The sequence below is a fragment of the Protomyctophum bolini genome (assembly GCF_963924005.1).
Source record: "Protomyctophum bolini genome assembly, chromosome: 21".
Taxonomy (NCBI): domain Eukaryota; kingdom Metazoa; phylum Chordata; class Actinopteri; order Myctophiformes; family Myctophidae; genus Protomyctophum; species Protomyctophum bolini.
In genome coordinates, this window is record NC_137882.1 from 35,707,132 (window position 1) to 35,730,581 (window position 23,450).

Genomic DNA, 23,450 nt, shown 5'->3' on the forward strand with positions numbered 1-23,450 from the left:
GCGCTCTCACCGCCGCGGCCCGGGTTCGATTCCCGGTCAGGGAAAAACAGTTGTAGTGGAACCTGAGGTGTGCTCAGATAGTCCAACTCTGAGTAATAGTCCAGTCTGCATTTGAATAAAAGATATCATCTGAGCTACAGTATTGTATTCTACACATTTGATAAACTTGGAATGATGAACTTTGTTTATCGATCTGAATATTTTACTGTACAAATGCCCTATTTTTCATAGTGATTGACAACAGATTGCACAATAGACAAAGTATGTCCCTGATGGTCTAGTGGCTAGGATTCGGCGCTCTCACCGCCGCGGCCCGGGTTCGATTCCCGGTCAGGGAAAAACAGTTGTAGTGGAACCTGGCGTGTGCTCAGATAGTCCAACTCTGAGTAAGAGTCCAGTCTGCATTTGAATAAAAGATATTATCTGTGCTACAGTATTGTATTCTACACATTTGATAAACTTGGAATGATGAACTTTGTTTATCGATCTGAATATTTTACTGTACAAATGATCTATTTTTCATAGTGATTGACAACAGATTGCACAATAGACAAAGTATGTCCTTGATTGTCTAGTGGCTAGGATTCGGCGCTCTCACCGCAGCGGCCCGGGTTCAATTCCCGGTCAGGGAAAAACAGTTGTAGTGGAACCTGGGGTCTACTCAGATAGTCCAACTCTGAGTAAGAGTCCAGTCTGCATTTGAATAAAAGATATTATCTGTGCTACAGTATTGTATTCTACACATTTCATAAACTTGGAATGATGAACTTTGTTTATCGATCTGAATATTTTACTGTACAAATGCCCTATTTTTCATAGTGATTGACAACAGATTGCACAATAGACAAAGTATTTCCCTGATGGTCTAGTGGCTAGGATTCGGCGCTCTCACCGCCGCGGCCCGGGTTCGATTCCCGGTCAGGGAAAAACAGTTGTAGTGGAACCTGGGGTGTGCTCAGATAGTCCAACTCTGAGTAAGAGTCCAGTCTGCATTTGAATAAAAGATATCATCTGAGCTACAGTATTGTATTCTACACATTTCATAAACTTGGAATGATGAACTTTGTTTATCGATCTGAATATTTTACTGTACAAATACCCTATTTTTCATAGTGATTGACAACAGATTGCACAATAGACAAAGTATGTCCCTGATGGTCTAGTGGCTAGCATTAGGCGCTCTCACCGCCGCGGCCCGGGTTCGATTCCCGGTCAGGGAAAAACAGTTGTAGTGGAACCTGGGGTGTGCTCAGATAGTCCAACTCTGAGTAAGAGTCCAGTCTGCATTTGAATAAAAGATATCATCTGAGCTACAGTGTTGTATTCTACACATTTGAGAACCTTGTAATGATGAACTTTATTTATCGGCCTGAATATTTTACTGTACAAATGCCCTATTTTTCATAGTGATTGACAACAGATTGCACATTACTCAAAGCATGTCCCTGATGGTCTAGTGGCTAGGATTTGGCGCTTTCACCGCCGCGGCCCGGGTTCGATTCCCGGTCAGGGAAAAACAGTTGTAGTGGAACCTGGGGTGTGCTCAGATAGTCCAACTCTGAGTAAGAGTCCAGTCTGCATTTGAATAAAAGATATCATCTGAGCTACAGTATTGTATTCTACACATTTGATAAACTTGGAATGATGAACTTTGTTTATCGATCTGAACATTTTACTGTACAAATGACCTATTTTTCATAGTGATTGACAACAGATTGCACAATAGACAAAGTATGTCCTTGATTGTCTAGTGGCTAGGATTCGGCGCTCTCACCGCAGCGGCCCGGGTTCGATTCCCGGTCAGGGAAAAACAGTTGTAGTGGAACCTGGGGTCTGCTCAGATAGTCCAACTCTGAGTAATAGTCCAGTCTGCATTTGAATAAAAGATATCATCTGAGCTACAGTATTGTATTCTACACATTTGATAAACTTGGAATGATGAACTTTGTTTATCGATCTGAATATTTTACTGTACAAATGACCTATTTTTCATAGTGATTGACAACAGATTGCACAATAGACAAAGTATGTCCCTGATGGTCTAGTGGCTAGGATTCGGCGCTCTCACCGCCGCGGCCCGGGTTCGATTCCCGGTCAGGGAAAAACAGTTGTAGTGGAACCTGAGGTGTGCTCAGATAGTCCAACTCTGAGTAATAGTCCAGTCTGCATTTGAATAAAAGATATCATCTGAGCTACAGTATTGTATTCTACACATTTGATAAACTTGGAATGATGAACTTTGTTTATCGATCTGAATATTTTACTGTACAAATGCCCTATTTTTCATAGTGATTGACAACAGATTGCACAATAGACAAAGTATGTCCCTGATGGTCTAGTGGCTAGGATTCGGCGCTCTCACCGCCGCGGCCCGGGTTCGATTCCCGGTCAGGGAAAAACAGTTGTAGTGGAACCTGGCGTGTGCTCAGATAGTCCAACTCTGAGTAAGAGTCCAGTCTGCATTTGAATAAAAGATATTATCTGTGCTACAGTATTGTATTCTACACATTTGATAAACTTGGAATGATGAACTTTGTTTATCGATCTGAATATTTTACTGTACAAATGATCTATTTTTCATAGTGATTGACAACAGATTGCACAATAGACAAAGTATGTCCTTGATTGTCTAGTGGCTAGGATTCGGCGCTCTCACCGCAGCGGCCCGGGTTCAATTCCCGGTCAGGGAAAAACAGTTGTAGTGGAACCTGGGGTCTACTCAGATAGTCCAACTCTGAGTAAGAGTCCAGTCTGCATTTGAATAAAAGATATCATCTGAGCTACAGTATTGTATTCTACACATTTCATAAACTTGGAATGATGAACTTTGTTTATCGATCTGAATATTTTACTGTACAAATGCCCTATTTTTCATAGTGATTGACAACAGATTGCACAATAGACAAAGTATGTCCCTGATGGTCTAGTGGCTAGGATTCGGCGCTCTCACCGCCGCGGCCCGGGTTCGATTCCCGGTCAGGGAAAAACAGTTGTAGTGGAACCTGGGGTATGCTCAGATAGTCCAACTCTGAGTAAGAGTCCAGTCTGCATTTGAATAAAAGATATCATCTGAGCTACAGTATTGTATTCTACACATTTGATAAACTTGGAATGATGAACTTTGTTTATCGATCTGAATATTTTACTGTACAAATACCCTATTTTTCATAGTGATTGACAACAGATTGCACAATAGACAAAGTATGTCCCTGATGGTCTAGTGGCTAGGATTTGGCGCTCTCACCGCCGCGGCCCGGGTTCGATTCCCAGTCAGGGAAAAACAGTTGTAGTGGAACCTGGGGTGTGCTCAGATAGTCCAACTCTGAGTAAGAGTCCAGTCTGCATTTGAATAAAAGATATCATCTGAGCTACAGTATTGTATTCTACACATTTTGAGAACCTTGTAATGATGAACTTCATTTATCGGCCTGAATATTTTACTGTACAAATGCCCTATTTTTCATAGTGATTGACAACAGATTGCACATTACTCAAAGCATGTCCCTGATGGTCTAGTGGCTAGGATTCGGCGCTTTCACCGCCGCGGCCCGGGTTCGATTCCCGGTCAGGGAAAAACAATTTTAGTGGAACCTGGGGTGTGCTCACATAGTCCAACTCTGAGTAAGAGTCCAGTCTGCATTTGAATAAAAGATATCATCTGAGCTACAGTATTGTATTCTACACATTTGATAAACTTGGAATGATGAACTTTGTTTATCGATCTGAATATTTTACTGTACAAATGACCTATTTTTCATAGTGATTGACAACAGATTGTACAATAGACAAAGTATGTCCTTGATTGTCTAGTGGCTAGGATTCGGCGCTCTCACCGCAGCGGCCCGGGTTCGATTCCCGGTCAGGGAAAAACAGTTGTAGTGGAAACTGGGGTCTGCTCAGATAGTCCAACTCTGAGTAATAGTCCAGTCTGCATTTGAATAAAAGATATCATCTGAGCTACAGTATTGTATTCTACACATTTGATAAACTTGGAATGATGAACTTTGTTTATCGATCTGAATATTTTACTGTACAAATGACCTATTTTTCATAGTGATTGACAACAGATTGCACAATAGACAAAGTATGTCCCTGATGGTCTAGTGGCTAGGATTCGGCGCTCTCACCGCCGCGGCCCGGGTTCGATTCCCGGTCAGGGAAAAACAGTTGTAGTGGAACCTGAGGTGTGCTCAGATAGTCCAACTCTGAGTAATAGTCCAGTCTGCATTTGAATAAAAGATATCATCTGAGCTACAGTATTGTATTCTACACATTTGATAAACTTGGAATGATGAACTTTGTTTATCGATCTGAATATTTTACTGTACAAATGCCCTATTTTTCATAGTGATTGACAACAGATTGCACAATAGACAAAGTATGTCCCTGATGGTCTAGTGGCTAGGATTCGGCGCTCTCACCGCCGCGGCCCGGGTTCGATTCCCGGTCAGGGAAAAACAGTTGTAGTGGAACCTGGCGTGTGCTCAGATAGTCCAACTCTGAGTAAGAGTCCAGTCTGCATTTGAATAAAAGATATTATCTGTGCTACAGTATTGTATTCTACACATTTGATAAACTTGGAATGATGAACTTTGTTTATCGATCTGAATATTTTACTGTACAAATGATCTATTTTTCATAGTGATTGACAACAGATTGCACAATAGACAAAGTATGTCCTTGATTGTCTAGTGGCTAGGATTCGGCGCTCTCACCGCAGCGGCCCGGGTTCAATTCCCGGTCAGGGAAAAACAGTTGTAGTGGAACCTGGGGTCTACTCAGATAGTCCAACTCTGAGTAAGAGTCCAGTCTGCATTTGAATAAAAGATATTATCTGTGCTACAGTATTGTATTCTACACATTTCATAAACTTGGAATGATGAACTTTGTTTATCGATCTGAATATTTTACTGTACAAATGCCCTATTTTTCATAGTGATTGACAACAGATTGCACAATAGACAAAGTATTTCCCTGATGGTCTAGTGGCTAGGATTCGGCGCTCTCACCGCCGCGGCCCGGGTTCGATTCCCGGTCAGGGAAAAACAGTTGTAGTGGAACCTGGGGTGTGCTCAGATAGTCCAACTCTGAGTAAGAGTCCAGTCTGCATTTGAATAAAAGATATCATCTGAGCTACAGTATTGTATTCTACACATTTCATAAACTTGGAATGATGAACTTTGTTTATCGATCTGAATATTTTACTGTACAAATACCCTATTTTTCATAGTGATTGACAACAGATTGCACAATAGACAAAGTATGTCCCTGATGGTCTAGTGGCTAGCATTAGGCGCTCTCACCGCCGCGGCCCGGGTTCGATTCCCGGTCAGGGAAAAACAGTTGTAGTGGAACCTGGGGTGTGCTCAGATAGTCCAACTCTGAGTAAGAGTCCAGTCTGCATTTGAATAAAAGATATCATCTGAGCTACAGTGTTGTATTCTACACATTTGAGAACCTTGTAATGATGAACTTTATTTATCGGCCTGAATATTTTACTGTACAAATGCCCTATTTTTCATAGTGATTGACAACAGATTGCACATTACTCAAAGCATGTCCCTGATGGTCTAGTGGCTAGGATTTGGCGCTTTCACCGCCGCGGCCCGGGTTCGATTCCCGGTCAGGGAAAAACAGTTGTAGTGGAACCTGGGGTGTGCTCAGATAGTCCAACTCTGAGTAAGAGTCCAGTCTGCATTTGAATAAAAGATATCATCTGAGCTACAGTATTGTATTCTACACATTTGATAAACTTGGAATGATGAACTTTGTTTATCGATCTGAACATTTTACTGTACAAATGACCTATTTTTCATAGTGATTGACAACAGATTGCACAATAGACAAAGTATGTCCTTGATTGTCTAGTGGCTAGGATTCGGCGCTCTCACCGCAGCGGCCCGGGTTCGATTCCCGGTCAGGGAAAAACAGTTGTAGTGGAACCTGGGGTCTGCTCAGATAGTCCAACTCTGAGTAATAGTCCAGTCTGCATTTGAATAAAAGATATCATCTGAGCTACAGTATTGTATTCTACACATTTGATAAACTTGGAATGATGAACTTTGTTTATCGATCTGAATATTTTACTGTACAAATGACCTATTTTTCATAGTGATTGACAACAGATTGCACAATAGACAAAGTATGTCCCTGATGGTCTAGTGGCTAGGATTCGGCGCTCTCACCGCCGCGGCCTGGGTTCGATTCCCGGTCAGGGAAAAACAGTTGTAGTGGAACCTGAGGTGTGCTCAGATAGTCCAACTCTGAGTAAGAGTCCAGTCTGCATTTGAATAAAAGATATCATCTGAGCTACAGTATTGTATTCTACACATTTGATAAACTTGGAATGATGAACTTTGTTTATCGATCTGAATATTTTACTGTACAAATGCCCTATTTTTCATAGTGATTGACAACAGATTGCACAATAGACAAAGTATGTCCCTGATGGTCTAGTGGTTAGGATTCGGCGCTCTCACCGCCGCGGCCCGGGTTCGATTCCCGGTCAGGGAAAAACAGTTGTAGTGGAACCTGGGGTGTGCTCAGATAGTCCAACTCTGAGTAAGAGTCCAGTCTGCATTTGAATTAAAGATATCATCTGAGCTACAGTATTGTATTCTACACATTTGAGAACCTTGTAATGATGAACTTTATTTATCGGCCTGATTATTTTACTGTACAAATGCGAGAGACAGCGAGATCAATTCGTGGCGGTGGCGACTCGCCACAACCTATTTTTTTACGCCATGGCGTATTCTTCATTATCCGCCGTGGCAGAACAGAATCCGCCGTGGCGAGTACAGAATCCGCCGTGGCGAGTTGATCAATTCGTGGCAGGGGCGACTCGCCACGACCTATTTTTTTACGCCATGGCGTATTCTTCATTATCCGCCATGGCAGAACAGATTCCGCCGTGGCGAGTACAGAATCCGCCATTGTTTTTTTTTTTTTTGCGTGCCGTGGTGCAGGTTTTTTTGTCCTAGTAGTAGAATTATCGGAATTATTTCATCCTCTTCTAGCGTAATGGTTAGCGCTCTCGTCCCTATAGTCAAGGCACCGTGCGGGGCCAGGTTCGATTCTTGCAAAAAGCAAAGTTTTTTTTTTGAAAGTTCTTTTTTTACCCGTACATACAGTGTGTGTGCGTGCGTGCGTATACAGTGTGCGTGCGTGTATGCGTGCGTATACAGTGTGTGTGTGTGTGTGTGCGTGCGTGCGTGCTTCATCGTATTTATTATTATTATTATTATTAATATGCAGGTAATAATAATAAATACGATGAAGCACGCACGCACGCACGCACACACACACTGTATACGCACGCATACACGCACGCACACTGTATACGCACGCACGCACACACACTGTATGTACGGGTAAAAAAAGAACTTTAAAAAAAAAAAGTTTGCTTTTTGCAAGAATCAAACCTGGCCCCGCACGGTGCCTTGACTATAGGGGCTAGAGCACTAACCATTACGCTAGAAGAGGATGAATTAATTCCGAGAATTCTACTACTAGGACAAAAAAACCTGCACCACGGCACGCAAAAAAATAATAAACAATGGCTTTTTTTACCCGTACATACAGTGTGTGTGCGTGCGTGCGTATACAGTGTGCGTGCGTGTATGCGTGCGTATACAGTGTGTGTGTGTGTGTGTGTGTGCGTGCGTGCTTCATCGTATTTATTATTATTATTATTAATATGCAGGTAATAATAATAAATACGATGAAGCACGCACGCACGCACGCACACACACACTGTATACGCACGCATACACGCACGCACACTGTATACGCACGCACGCACACACACTGTATGTACGGGTAAAAAAAGCCATTGTTTATTTATTTTTTTGCGTGCCGTGGTGCAGGTTTTTTTGTCCTAGTAGTAGAATTCTCGGAATTATTTCATCCTCTTCTAGCGTAATGGTTAGCGCTCTCGCCCCTATAGTCAAGGCACCGTGCGGGGCCAGGTTCGATTCTTGCAAAAAGCAAAGTTTTTTTTTTTAAAGTTCTTTTTTTACCCGTACATACAGTGTGTGTGCGTGCGTGCGTATACAGTGTGCGTGCGTGTATGCGTGCGTATACAGTGTGTGTGTGCGTGCGTGCGTGCGTGCTTCATCGTATTTATTATTATTACCTGCATATTAATAATAATAATAATAATAATAAATACGATGAAGCACGCACGCACACACACACACACACACTGTATACGCACGCATACACGCACGCACACTGTATACGCACGCACGCACACACACTGTATGTACGGGTAAAAAAAGAACTTTAAAAAAAAAAACTTTGCTTTTTGCAAGAATCGAACCTGGCCCCGCACGGTGCCTTGACTATAGGGGCGAGAGCGCTAACCATTACGCTAGAAGAGGATGAAATAATTCCGAGAATTCTACTACTAGGACAAAAAAACCTGCACCACGGCACGCAAAAAATAAATAAACAATGGCGGATTCTGTACTCGCCACGGCGGATTCTGTTCTGCCATGGCGGATAATGAAGAATACGCCATGGCGTAAAAAAATAGATCGTGGCGAGTCGCTGCCGCCACGAATTGATCAACTCGCCACGGCGGATTCTGTACTCGCCACGGCGGATTCTGTTCTGCCACGGCGGATAATGAAGAATACGCCATGGCGTAAAAAAATAGGTCGTGGCGAGTCGCCACCGCCACGAATTGATCTCGCTCCACCTGACAAATGCCCTATTTTTCATAGTGATTGACAACAGATTGCACATTACTCAAAGCATGTCCCTGATGGTCTAGTGGCTAGGATTCGCCGCTTTCACCGCCGCGGCCCGGGTTCGATTCCCGGTCAGGGAAAAACAGTTGTAGTGGAACCTGGGGTGTGCTCAGATAGTCCAACTCTGAGTAAGTGTCCAGTCTGCATTTGAATAAAAGATATCATCTGAGCTACAGTATTGTATTCTACACATTTGATAAACTTGCAATGATGAACTTTGTTTATCGATCTGAATATTTTACTGTACAAATGACCTATTTTTCATAGTGATTGACAACAGATTGCACATTACTCAAAGCATGTCCCTGATGGTCTAGTGGCTAGGATTCGGCGCTTTCACCGCCGCGGCCCGGGTTCGATTCCCGGTCAGGGAAAAACAGTTGTAGTGGAACCTGAGGTGTGTTCAGATAGTCCAACTCTGAGTAAGAGTCCAGTCTGCATTTCAATAAAAGATATCATCTGAGCTACAGTATTGTATTCTACACATTTGATAAACTTGGAATGATGAACTTTGTTTATCGATCTGAATATTTTACTGTACAAATGACCTATTTTTCATAGTGATTGACAACAGATTGCACAATAGACAAAGTATGTCCCTGATGGTCTAGTGGCTAGGATTCGGTGCTCTCACCGCCGCGGCCCGGGTTCGATTCCCGGTCAGGGAAAAACAGTTGTAGTGGAACCTGGGGTGTGCTCAGATAGTCCAACTCTGAGTAAGAGTCCAGTCTGCATTTGAATAAAATATATCATCTGAGCTACAGTATTGTATTCTACACATTTGAGAACCTTGTAATGATGAACTTTATTTATCGGCCTGAATATTTTACTGTACAAATGCCCTATTTTTCATAGTGATTGACAACAGATTGCACATTACTCAAAGCATGTCCCTGATGGTCTAGTGGCTAGGATTCAGCGCTTTCACCGCCGCGGCCCGGGTTCGATTCCCGGTCAGGGAAAAACAGTTGTAGTGGAACCTGGGGTGTGCTCAGATAGTCCAACTCTGAGTAAGAGTCCAGTCTGCATTTGAATAAAATATATCATCTGAGCTACAGTATTGTATTCTACACATTTGAGAACCTTGTAATGATGAACTTTATTTATCGGCCTGAATATTTTACTGTGCAAATGCCCTATTTTTCATAGTGATTGACAACAGATTGCACATTACTCAAAGCATGTCCCTGATGGTCTAGTGGCTAGGATTCGGCGCTCTCACCGCCGCGGCCCGGGTTCGATTCCCGGTCAGGGAAAAACAGTTGTAGTGGAACCTGGGCTGTGCTCAGATAGTTCAACTCTGAGTAAGAGTCCAGTCTGCATTTGAATAAAATATATCATCTGAGCTACAGTATTGTATTCTACACATTTGATAAACTTGGAATGATGAACTTTGTTTATCGATCTGAATATTTTACTGTACAAATGACCTATTTTTCATAGTGATTGACAACAGATTGCACAATAGACAAAGTATGTGCCTGATGGTCTAGTGGCTAGGATTCGGCGCTCTCACCGCCGCGGCCCGGGTTCGATTCCCGGTCAGGGAAAAACAGTTGTAGTGGAACCTGGGGTGTGCTCAGATAGTCCAACTCTGAGTAAGAGTCCAGTCTGCATTTGAATAAAATATATCATCTGAGCTACAGTTTTGTATTCTACACATTTGAGAACCTTGGAATGATGAACTTTGTTTATCGATCTGAATATTTTACTGTACAAATGACCTATTTTTCATAGTGATTGACAACAGATTGCACAATAGTCAAAGTATGTCCCTGATGGTCTAGTGGCTAGGATTCGGAGCTCTCACCGCCGCGGCCCGGGTTCGATTCCCGGTCAGGGAAAAACAGTTGTAGTGGAACCTGGCGTGTGCTCAGATAGTCCAACTCTGAGTAAGAGTCCAGTCTGCATTTGAATAAAAGATATCATCTGAGCTACAGTATTGTATTCTACACATTTGATAAACTTGGAATGATGAACTTTGTTTATCGATCTGAATATTTTACTGTACAAATGACCTATTTTTCATAGTGATTGACAACAGATTGCACAATAGACAAAGTATGTCCTTGATTGTCTAGTGGCTAGGATTCGGCGCTCTCACCGCAGCGGCCCGGGTTCAATTCCCGGTCAGGGAAAAACAGTTGTAGTGGAACCTGGGGTCTGCTCAGATAGTCCAACTCTGAGTAATAGTCCAGTCTGCATTTGAATAAAAGATATCATCTGTGCTACAGTATTGTATTCTACACATTTGATAAACTTGGAATGATGAACTTTGTTTATCGATCTGAATATTTTACTGTACAAATGACCTATTTTTCATAGTGATTGACAACAGATTGCACAATAGACAAAGTATGTCCCTGATGGTCTAGTGGCTAGGATTCGGCGCTCTCACCGCCGCGGCCCGGGTTCGATTCCCGGTCAGGGAAAAACAGTTGTAGTGGAACCTGAGGTGTGCTCAGATAGTCCAACTCTGAGTAAGAGTCCAGTCTGCATTTCAATAAAAGATATCATCTGAGCTACAGTATTGTATTCTACACATTTGATAAACTTGGAATGATGAACTTTGTTTATCGATCTGAATATTTTACTGTACAAATGACCTATTTTTCATAGTGATTGACAACAGATTGCACAATAGACAATGTATGTCCCTGATGGTCTAGTGGCTAGGATTCGGCGCTCTCACCGCCGCGGCCCGGTTCGATTCCCGGTCAGGGAAAAGCAGTTGTAGTGGAACCTGGGGTGTGCTCAGATAGTCCAACTCTGAGTAAGAGTCCAGTCTGCATTTGAATAAAAGATATCATCTGAGCTACAGTATTGTATTCTACACATTTCATAAACTTGGAATGATGAACTTTGTTTATCGATCTGAATATTTTACTGTACAAATGCCCTATTTTTCATAGTGATTGACAACAGATTGCACAATAGACAAAGTATGTCCCTGATGGTCTAGTGGCTAGGATTCGGCGCTCTCACCGCCGCGGCCCGGGTTCGATTCCCGGTCAGGGAAAAACAGTTGTAGTGGAACCTGAGGTGTGCTCAGATAGTCCAACTCTGAGTAAGGCCCTTTCCCAATTCGTTTTTTAACCCTACCCCTCAGCCCTTGCCCCTTCCCCTTGTTCCTACATAATGAGTGTCAAGGGGTAGGGAGATGAATCATCCCCCTAGGAATCGGAATGTCCCTTATAGATTGCTACGTCATCGCTGTGCGAGGCAATTGTGCGACGGAAACCCTTGGACGTAAACATCCCGTTTCAGTGTTTATTGGGTAACTTAGCAACCGGTTTCTTCTTCTTCTCTGCGTTTTATGGCGGATCGCACCAACATAAAAGTGCATACCGTCACCTACTGTCCTCTTTCCGCGCCGTACTGTACTGTACATTATGGCAGTACAATTGAGATAACCTTTCCCCAAACTTTGATGGCATTTTTCTGTCTCTAGGACCCCCAATTTATATTGTAATATCAATGTTAATTAACTCTGAGAGTGTAAAAACTATCATTTAGCCCATAACCCACTTTGGAAACTACTTTCCATTTGATTTAAGCTGTAGAGATGGAACGTAAATATAACATTGCTGTGGTTATGATAAAATAAATATATTGTAATTTTGTCTCATGTTGGTAGCCCACCATGTATGCAGAATGTAATTCAGCTAGATATAGCTCATTCTGACACATGCTCAACAGTTGTACCTGATTCATTGATTATTGTCTTAACAGTTTGTTTAGCATGGGTACATATAGGGTTATAAAAAGGAAAAACAATTTACAGTATAGAAAGAAGGGGCTGTGGTCACTGTTCAATTGTTTTTAATATCATTAAGAACAGAGTAATTTTCTATCAATGAAAATGCCATCGTGATTCATCTCCATCCAATGTACAGTCTGCACAGCAGCTTGCAATCTGTTCCATATGGTTTGCCTGGGGAAAAACACAACACCATTGCTAATTAGTTATGTAAGTTTTGCAACTTGTGGGGATTATCTTAACATTGGTCATGATAAAACCGTCACTGCAGCGAGTAGCCAACGTTATGCAGTGACAGCGTTATGTAGGTACAGTAGGCTATTTCACGGCTTTTAAGAGCTCCAAAACTGCAGAATGTTGACATATCGTGGTCTGGGGGGTCGGACTTATGCCTGCTAATAAACTAGCTTGCATCCGAGTTGTATCACCGGCGCACAAGCGTTAAATAAAAAATAATAAAGCGCTGATGCGGTGCCAAATGAATGGGTAACGTTGTATGAATGCAACGCCGTATCATATCGTTAGTTCACGTGAGGTAACGTTAACCTTTGCTAGAGATTGCGATATTTTTGGTGATGCAGATTGTTAATACATTCAAATAATATTGGTTATTATAATATTTTTCCATAATAAAGGACATAAAAGGCTTCTTACCTCGTCCACCTTTCAGCCCTCAGTGATGTTGCTCCGTTTTGAGTCCGGTCGCGATGTCCCTTCAAACGAAGGGGATTCTACCCCTCGCCCTCAGCCCTAACCCTCGCTCCAAAGAGAATTGAGAAAACCCTTCCTCCTCACGTGAACGCGCATAAGCAAGGGCAAGGGCTAAGGGCCAGGACGAAGGGGGGAATTGGGATTGAGCCTAAGAGTCCAGTCTGCATTTCAATAAAAGATATCATCTGAGCTACAGTATTGTATTCTACACATTTGATAAACTTGGAATGATGAACTTTGTTTATCGATCTGAATATTTTACTGTACAAATGACCTATTTTTCATAGTGATTGACAACAGATTGCACAATAGACAAAGTATGTCCCTGATGGTCTAGTGGCTAGTATTCGGCGCTCTCACCGCCGCGGCCCGGGTTCGATTCCCGGTCAGGGAAAAACAGTTGTAGTGGAACCTGGGGTGTGCTCAGATAGTCCAACTCTGAGTAAGAGTCCAGTCTGCATTTGAATAAAATATATCATCTGAGCTACAGTATTGTATTCTACACATTTGAGAACCTTGTAATGATGAACTTTATTTATCGGCCTGAATATTTTACTGTACAAATGACCTATTTTTCATAGTGATTGACAACAGATTGCACATTAATCAAACCATGTCCCTGATGGTCTAGTGGCTAGGATTCGGCGCTTTCACCGCCGCGCCCCGGGTTCGATTCCCGGTCAGGGAAAAACAGTTGTAGTGGAACCTGGGGTGTGCTCAGATAGTCCAACTCTGAGTAAGAGTCCAGTCTGCATTTGAATAAAAGATATCATCTGAGCTACAGTATTGTATTCTACACATTTGAGAACCTTGTAATGATGAACTTTATTTATCGGCCTGAATATTTTACTGTACAAATGCCCTATTTTTCATAGTGATTGACAACAGATTGCACATTAATCAAAGCATGTCCCTGATGGTCTAGTGGCTAGGATTCGGGGCTTTCACCGCCGCGGCCCAGTTCGATTCCCGGTCAGGGAAAAACAGTTGTAGTGGAACCTGGGGTGTGCTCAGATAGTCCAACTCTGAGTAAAAGTCCAGTCTGCATTTGAATAAAAGATATCATCTGAGCTACAGTATTGTATTCTACACATTTCATAAACTTGGAATGATGAACTTTGTTTATCGATCTGAATATTTTACTGTACAAATGCCCTATTTTTCATAGTGATTGACAACAGATTGCACAATAGACAAAGTATGTCCTTGATTGTCTAGTGGCTAGGATTCGGTGCTCTCACCGCAGCGGCCCGGGTTCGATTCCCGGTCAGGGAAAAACAGTTGTAGTGGAACCTGGGGTCTGCTCAGATAGTCCAACTCTGAGTAATAGTCCAGTCTGCATTTGAATAAAATATATCATCTGAGCTACAGTATTGTATTCTACACATTTGATAAACTTGGAATGATGAACTTTGTTTATCGATCTGAATATTTTACTGTACAAATGACCTATTTTTCATAGTGATTGACAACAGATTGCACAATAGACAAAGTATGTCCCTGATGGTCTAGTGGCTAGGATTCGGCGCTCTCACCGCCGCGGCCCGGGTTCGATTCCCGGTCAGGGAAAAACAGTTGTAGTGGAACCTGGGGTGTGCTCAGATAGTCCAACTCTGAGTAAGATTCCAGTCTGCATTTGAATAAAAGATATCATCTGAGCTACAGTATTGTATTCTACACATTTCATAAACTTGGAATGATGAACTTTGTTTATCGATCTGAATATTTTACTGTACAAATGCCCTATTTTTCATAGTGATTGACAACAGATTGCACAATAGACAAAGTATGTCCCTGATGGTCTAGTGGCTAGGATTCGGCGCTCTCACCGCTGCGGCCCGGGTTCGATTCCCAGTCAGGGAAAAACAGTTGTAGTGGAACCTGGGGTGTGCTCAGATAGTCCAACTCTGAGTAAGAGTCCAGTCTGCATTTGAATAAAAGATATCATCTGAGCTACAGTATTGTATTCTACACATTTGAGAACCTTATAATGATGGACTTTATTTATCGGCCTGAATATTTTACTGTACAAATGCCCTATTTTTCATAGTGATTGAAAACCGATTGCACATTACTCAAAGCATGTCCCTGATGGTCTAGTGGCTAGGATTCGGCGCTTTCACCGCCGCGGCCCGGGTTCGATTCCCGGTCAGGGAAAAACAGTTGTAGTGGAACCTGGGGTGTGCTCAGATAGTTCAACTCTGAGTAAGAGTCCAGTCTGCATTTTAATAAAATATATCATCTGAGCTACAGTATTGTATTCTACACATTTGATAAACTTGGAATGATGAACTTTGTTTATCGATCTGAATATTTTACTGTACAAATGACCTATTTTTCATAGTGATTGACAACAGATTGCACAATAGACAAAGTATGTCCCTGATGGTCTAGTGGATAGGATTCGGCGCTCTCACCGCTGCGGCCCGGGTTCGATTCCCAGTCAGGGAAAAACAGTTGTAGTGGAACCTGGGGTGTGCTCAGATAGTCCAACTCTGAGTAAGAGTCCAGTCTGCATTTGAATAAAAGATATCATCTGAGCTACAGTATTGTATTCTACACATTTGAGAACCTTGTAATGATGAACTTTATTTATCGGCCTGAATATTTTACTGTACAAATGCCCTATTTTTCATAGTGATTGACAACAGATTGCACATTACTCAAAGCATGTCCCTGATGGTCTAGTGGCTAGGATTCGGCGCTTTCACCGCCGCGGACCGGGTTCGATTCCCGGTCAGGGAAAAACAGTTGTAGTGGAACCTGGGGTGTGCTCAGATAGTCCAACTCTGAGTAAGATTCCAGTCTGCATTTGAATAAAAGATATCATCTGAGCTACAGTATTGTATTCTACACATTTCATAAACTTGGAATGATGAACTTTGTTTATCGATCTGAATATTTTACTGTACAAATGCCCTATTTTTCATAGTGATTGACAACAGATTGCACAATAGACAAAGTATGTCCCTGATGGTCTAGTGGCTAGGATTCGGCGCTCTCACCGCTGCGGCCCGGGTTCGATTCCCAGTCAGGGAAAAACAGTTGTAGTGGAACCTGGGGTGTGCTCAGATAGTCCAACTCTGAGTAAGAGTCCAGTCTGCATTTGAATAAAATATATCATCTGAGCTACAGTATTGTATTCTACACATTTGAGAACCTTGTAATGATGAACTTTATTTATCGGCCTGAATATTTTACTGTACAAATGCCCTATTTTTCATAGTGATTGACAACAGATTGCACATTACTCAAAGCATGTCACTGATGGTCTAGTGGCTAGGATTCGGCGCTTTCACCGCCGCGGCCGGGGTTCGATTCCCGGTCAGGAAAAACAGTTGTAGTGGAACCTGGGGTGTGCTCAGATAGTCCAACTCTGAGTAAGAGTCCAGTCTGCATTTGAATAAAAGATATCATCTGAGCTACAGTATTGTATTCTACACATTTGATAAACTTGGAATGATGAACTTTGTTTATCGATCTGAATATTTTACTGTACAAATGACCTATTTTTCATAGTGATTGACAACAGATTGCACAATAGACAAAGTATGTCCTTGATTGTCTAGTGGCTAGGATTCGGCGCTCTCACCGCAGCGGCCCGGGTTCGATTCCCGGTCAGGGAAAAACAGTTGTAGTGGAACCTGGGGTCTGCTCAGATAGTCCAACTCTGAGTAATAGTCCAGTCTGCATTTGAATAAAAGATATCATCTGAGCTACAGTATTGTATTCTACACATTTGATAAACTTGGAATGATGAACTTTGTTTATCGATCTGAATATTTTACTGTACAAATTACCTATTTTTCATAGTGATTGACAACAGATTGCACAATAGACAAAGTATGTCCTTGATTGTCTAGTGGCTAGGATTCGGCGCTCTCACCGCAGCGGCCCGGGTTCGATTCCCGATCAGGGAAAAACAGTTGTAGTGGAACCTGGGGTCCGCTCAGATAGTCCAACTCTGAGTAAGAGTCCAGTCTGCATTTGAATAAAAGATATCATCTGAGCTACAGTATTGTATTCTACACATTTGATAAACTTGGAATGATGAACTTTGTTTATCGATCTGAATATTTTACTGTACAAATGACCTATTTTTCATAGTGATTGACAACAGATTGCACAATAGACAAAGTATGTCCCTGATGGTCTAGTGGCTAGGATTCGGCGCTCTCACCGCCGCGGCCCGGGTTCGATTCCCGGTCAGGGAAAAACAGTTGTAGTCGAACCTGGGGTGTGCTCAGATAGTCCAACTCTGAGTAAGAGTCCAGTCTGCATTTGAATAAAAGATATCATCTGAGCTACAGTATTGTATTCTACACATTTGATAAACTTGGAATGATGAACTTTGTTTATCGATCTGAATATTTTACTGTACAAATGACCTATTTTTCATAGTGATTGACAACAGATTGCACAATAGACAAAGTATGTCCCTGATGGTCTAGTGGCTAGGATTCGGCGCTCTCACCGCCGCGGCCCGGGTTCGATTCCCGGTCAGGGAAAAACAGTTGTAGTGGAACCTGGGGTGTGCTCAGATAGTTCAACTCTGAGTAAGAGTCCAGTCTGCATTTTAATAAAATATATCATCTGAGCTACAGTATTGTATTCTACACATTTGATAAACTTGGAATGATGAACTTTGTTTATCGATCTGAATATTTTACTGTACAAATGACCTATTTTTCATAGTGATTGACAACAGATTGCACAATAGACAAAGTATGTCCCTGATGGTCTAGTGGATAGGATTCGGCGCTCTCACCGCTGCGGCCCGCGTTCGATTCCCAGTCAGGGAAAAACAGTTGTAGTGGAACCTGGGGTGTGCTCAGATAGTCCAACTCTGAGTAAGAGTCCAGTCTGCATTTGAATAAAAGATATCATCTGAGCTACAGTATTGTATTCTACACATTTGAGAACCTTGTAATGATGAACTTTATTTATCGGCCTGAATATTTTACTGTACAAATGCCCTATTTTTCATAGTGATTGACAACAGATTGCACATTACTCAAAGCATGTCCCTGATGGTCTAGTGGCTAGGATTCGGCGCTTTCACCGCCGCGGACCGGGTTCGATTCCCGGTCAGGGAAAAACAGTTGTAGTGGAACCTGGGGTGTGCTCAGATAGTCCAACTCTGAGTAAGATTCCAGTCTGCATTTGAATAAAAGATATCATCTGAGCTACAGTATTGTATTCTACACATTTCATAAACTTGGAATGATGAACTTTGTTTATCGATCTGAATATTTTACTGTACAAATGCCCTATTTTTCATAGTGATTGACAACAGATTGCACAATAGACAAAGTATGTCCCTGATGGTCTAGTGGCTAGGATTCGGCGCTCTCACCGCTGCGGCCCGGGTTCGATTCCCAGTCAGGGAAAAACAGTTGTAGTGGAACCTGGGGTGTGCTCAGATAGTCCAACTCTGAGTAAGAGTCCAGTCTGCATTTGAATAAAAGATATCATCTGAGCTACAGTATTGTATTCTACACATTTGAGAACCTTGTAATGATGAACTTTATTTATCGGCCTGAATATTTTACTGTACAAATGCCCTATTTTTCATAGTGATTGACAACAGATTGCACATTACTCAAAGCATGTCACTGATGGTCTAGTGGCTAGGATTCGGCGCTTTCACCGCCGCGGCCGGGGTTCGATTCCCGGTCAGGAAAAACAGTTGTAGTGGAACCTGGGGTGTGCTCAGATAGTCCAACTCTGAGTAAGAGTCCAGTCTGCATTTGAATAAAAGATATCATCTGAGCTACAGTATTGTATTCTACACATTTGATAAACTTGGAATGATGAACTTTGTTTATCGATCTGAATATTTTACTGTACAAATGACCTATTTTTCATAGTGATTGACAACAGATTGCACAATAGACAAAGTATGTCCTTGATTGTCTAGTGGCTAGGATTCGGCGCTCTCACCGCAGCGGCCCGGGTTCGATTCCCGGTCAGGGAAAAACAGTTGTAGTGGAACCTGGGGTCTGCTCAGATAGTCCAACTCTGAGTAATAGTCCAGTCTGCATTTGAATAAAAGATATCATCTGAGCTACAGTATTGTATTCTACACATTTGATAAACTTGGAATGATGAACTTTGTTTATCGATCTGAATATTTTACTGTACAAATGACCTATTTTTCATAGTGATTGACAACAGATTGCACAATAGACAAAGTATGTCCTTGATTGTCTAGTGGCTAGGATTCGGCGCTCTCACCGCAGCGGCCCGGGTTCGATTCCCGATCAGGGAAAAACAGTTGTAGTGGAACCTGGGGTCCGCTCAGATAGTCCAACTCTGAGTAAGAGTCCAGTCTGCATTTGAATAAAAGATATCATCTGAGCTACAGTATTGTATTCTACACATTTGATAAACTTGGAATGATGAACTTTGTTTATCGATCTGAATATTTTACTGTACAAATGACCTATTTTTCATAGTGATTGACAACAGATTGCACAATAGACAAAGTATGTCCCTGATGGTCTAGTGGCTAGGATTCGGCGCTCTCACCGCCGCGGCCCGGGTTCGATTCCCGGTCAGGGAAAAACAGTTGTAGTCGAACCTGGGGTGTGCTCAGATAGTCCAACTCTGAGTAAGAGTCCAGTCTGCATTTGAATAAAAGATATCATCTGAGCTACAGTATTGTATTCTACACATTTGATAAACTTGGAATGATGAACTTTGTTTATCGATCTGAATATTTTACTGTACAAATGACCTATTTTTCATAGTGATTGACAACAGATTGCACAATAGACAAAGTATGTCCCTGATGGTCTAGTGGCTAGGATTCGGCGCTCTCACCGCCGCGGCCCGGGTTCGATTCCCGGTCAGGGAAAAACAGTTGTAGTGGAACCTGGGGTGTGCTCAGATAGTCCAACTCTGAGTAAGAGTCCAGTCTGCATTTGAATAAAATATATCATCTGAGCTACAGTATTGTATTCTACACATTTGAGAACCTTGTAATGATGAACTTTATTTATCGGCCTGAATATTTTACTGTACAAATGCCCTATTTTTCATAGTGATTGACAACAGATTGCACATTAATCGAAGCATGTCCCTGATGGTCTAGTGGCTAGGATTCGGTGCTTTCACCGCCGCGGCCCGGGTTCGATTCCCGGTCAAGGAAAAACAGTTGTAGTGGAACCTGGGGTGTGCTCAGATAGTCCAACTCTGAGTAAGAGTCCAGTCTGCATTTGAATAAAAGATATCATCTGAGCTACAGTATTGTATTCTACACATTTGAGAACCTTGTAATGATGAACTTTATTTATCGGCCTGAATATTTTACTGTACAAATGCCCTATTTTTCATAGTGATTGACAACAGATTGCACATTACTCAAAGCATGTCCCTGATGGTCTAGTGGCTAGGATTCGGCGCTTTCACCGCCGCGGCCAGGGTTCGATTCCTGGTCAGGGAAAAACAGTTGTAGTGGAACCTGGGGTGTGCTCAGATAGTCCAACTCTGAGTAAGAGTCCAGTCTGCATTTGAATAAAAGATATCATCTGAGCTACAGTATTGTATTCTACACATTTCATAAACTTGGAATGATGAACTTTGTTTATCGATCTGAATATTTTACTGTACAAATGCCCTATTTTTCATAGTGATTGACAACAGATTGCACAATAGACAAAGTATGTCCCTGATGGTCTAGTGGCTAGGATTCGGCGCTCTCACCGCCACGGCCCTGGTTCGATTCCCAGTCAGGGAAAAACAGTTGTAGTGGAACCTGGGGTGTGCTCAGATAGTCCAACTCTGAGTAAGAGTCCAGTCTGCATTTGAATAAAAGATATCATCTGAGCTACAGTATTCTATTCTACACATTTGAGAACCTTGTAATGATGAACTTTATTTATCGGCCTGAATATTTTACTGTACAAATGCCCTATTTTTCATAGTGATTGACAACAGATTGCACATTACTCAAAGCATGTCCCTGATGGTCTAGTGGCTAGGATTCGGCGCTTTCACCGCCGCGGCCCGGGTTCGATTCCCGGTCAGGGAAAAACAGTTGTAGTGGAACCTGGGGTGTGCTCAGATAGTCCAACTCTGAGTAAGAGTCCAGTCTGCATTTGAATAAAAGATATCATCTGAGCTACAGTATTGTATTCTACACATTTGATAAACTTGGAATGATGAACTTTGTTTATCGATCTGAATATTTTACTGTACAAATGACCTATTTTTCATAGTGATTGACAACAGATTGCACAATAGACAAAGTATGTCCTTGATTGTCTAGTGGCTAGGATTCGGCGCTCTCACCGCAGCGGCCAGGGTTCGATTCCCGGTCAGGGAAAAACAGTTGTAGTGGAACCTGGGGTCTGCTCAGATAGTCCAACTCTGAGTAATAGTCCAGTCTGCATTTGAATAAAAGATATCATCTGAGCTACAGTATTGTATTCTACACATTTGATAAACTTGGAATGATGAACTTTGTTTATCGATCTGAATATTTTACTGTACAAATGACCTATTTTTCATAGTGATTGACAACAGATTGCACAATAGACAAAGTATGTCCCTGATGGTCTAGTGGCTAGGATTCGGCGCTCTCACCGCCGCGGCCCGGGTTCGATTCCCGGTCAGGGAAAAACAGTTGTAGTGGAACCTGGGGTGTGCTCAGATAGTCCAACTCTGAGTAAGAGTCCAGTCTGCATTTGAATAAAATATATCATCTGAGCTACAGTATTGTATTCTACACATTTGAGAACCTTGTAATGATGAACTTTATTTATCGGCCTGAATATTTTACTGTACAAATGCCCTATTTTTCATAGTGATTGACAACAGATTGCACATTAATCGAAGCATGTCCCTGATGGTCTAGTGGCTAGGATTCGGTGCTTTCACCGCCGCGGCCCGGGTTCGATTCCCGGTCAAGGAAAAACAGTTGTAGTGGAACCTGGGGTGTGCTCAGATAGTCCAACTCTGAGTAAGAGTCCAGTCTGCATTTGAATAAAAGATATCATCTGAGCTACAGTATTGTATTCTACACATTTGAGAACCTTGTAATGATGAACTTTATTTATCGGCCTGAATATTTTACTGTACAAATGCCCTATTTTTCATAGTGATTGACAACAGATTGCACATTACTCAAAGCATGTCCCTGATGGTCTAGTGGCTAGGATTCGGCGCTTTCACCGCTGCGGCCAGGGTTCGATTCCTGGTCAGGGAAAAACAGTTGTAGTGGAACCTGGGGTGTGCTCAGATAGTCCAACTCTGAGTAAGAGTCCAGTCTGCATTTGAATAAAAGATATCATCTGAGCTACAGTATTGTATTCTACACATTTCATAAACTTGGAATGATGAACTTTGTTTATCGATCTGAATATTTTACTGTACAAATGCCCTATTTTTCATAGTGATTGACAACAGATTGCACAATAGACAAAGTATGTCCCTGATGGTCTAGTGGCTAGGATTCGGCGCTCTCACCGCCACGGCCCTGGTTCGATTCCCAGTCAGGGAAAAACAGTTGTAGTGGAACCTGGGGTGTGCTCAGATAGTCCAACTCTGAGTAAGAGTGCAGTCTGCATTTGAATAAAAGATATCATCTGAGCTACAGTATTGTATTCTACACATTTGAGAACCTTGTAATGATGAACTTTATTTATCGGCCTGAATATTTTACTGTACAAATGCCCTATTTTTCATAGTGATTGACAACAGATTGCACATTACTCAAAGCATGTCCCTGATGGTCTAGTGGCTAGGATTCGGCGCTTTCACCGCCGCGGCCCGGGTTCGATTCCCGGTCAGGGAAAAACAGTTGTAGTGGAACCTGGGGTGTGCTCAGATAGTCCAACTCTGAGTAAGAGTCCAGTCTGCATTTGAATAAAATATATCATCTGAGCTACAGTATTGTATTCTACACATTTGATAAACTTGGAATGATGAACTTTGTTTATCGATCTGAATATTTTACTGTACAAATGACCTATTTTTCATAGTGATTGACAACAGATTGCACAATAGACAAAGTATGTCCCTGATGGTCTAGTGGCTAGGATTCGGCGCTCTCACCGCCGCGGCCCGGGTTCGATTCCCGGTCAGGGAAAAACAGTTGTAGTGGAATCTGGGGTGTGCTCAGATAGTCCAACTCTGAGTAAGAGTCCAGTCTGCATTTGAATAAAATATATCATCTGAGCTACAGTATTGTATTCTACACATTTGAGAACCTTGTAATG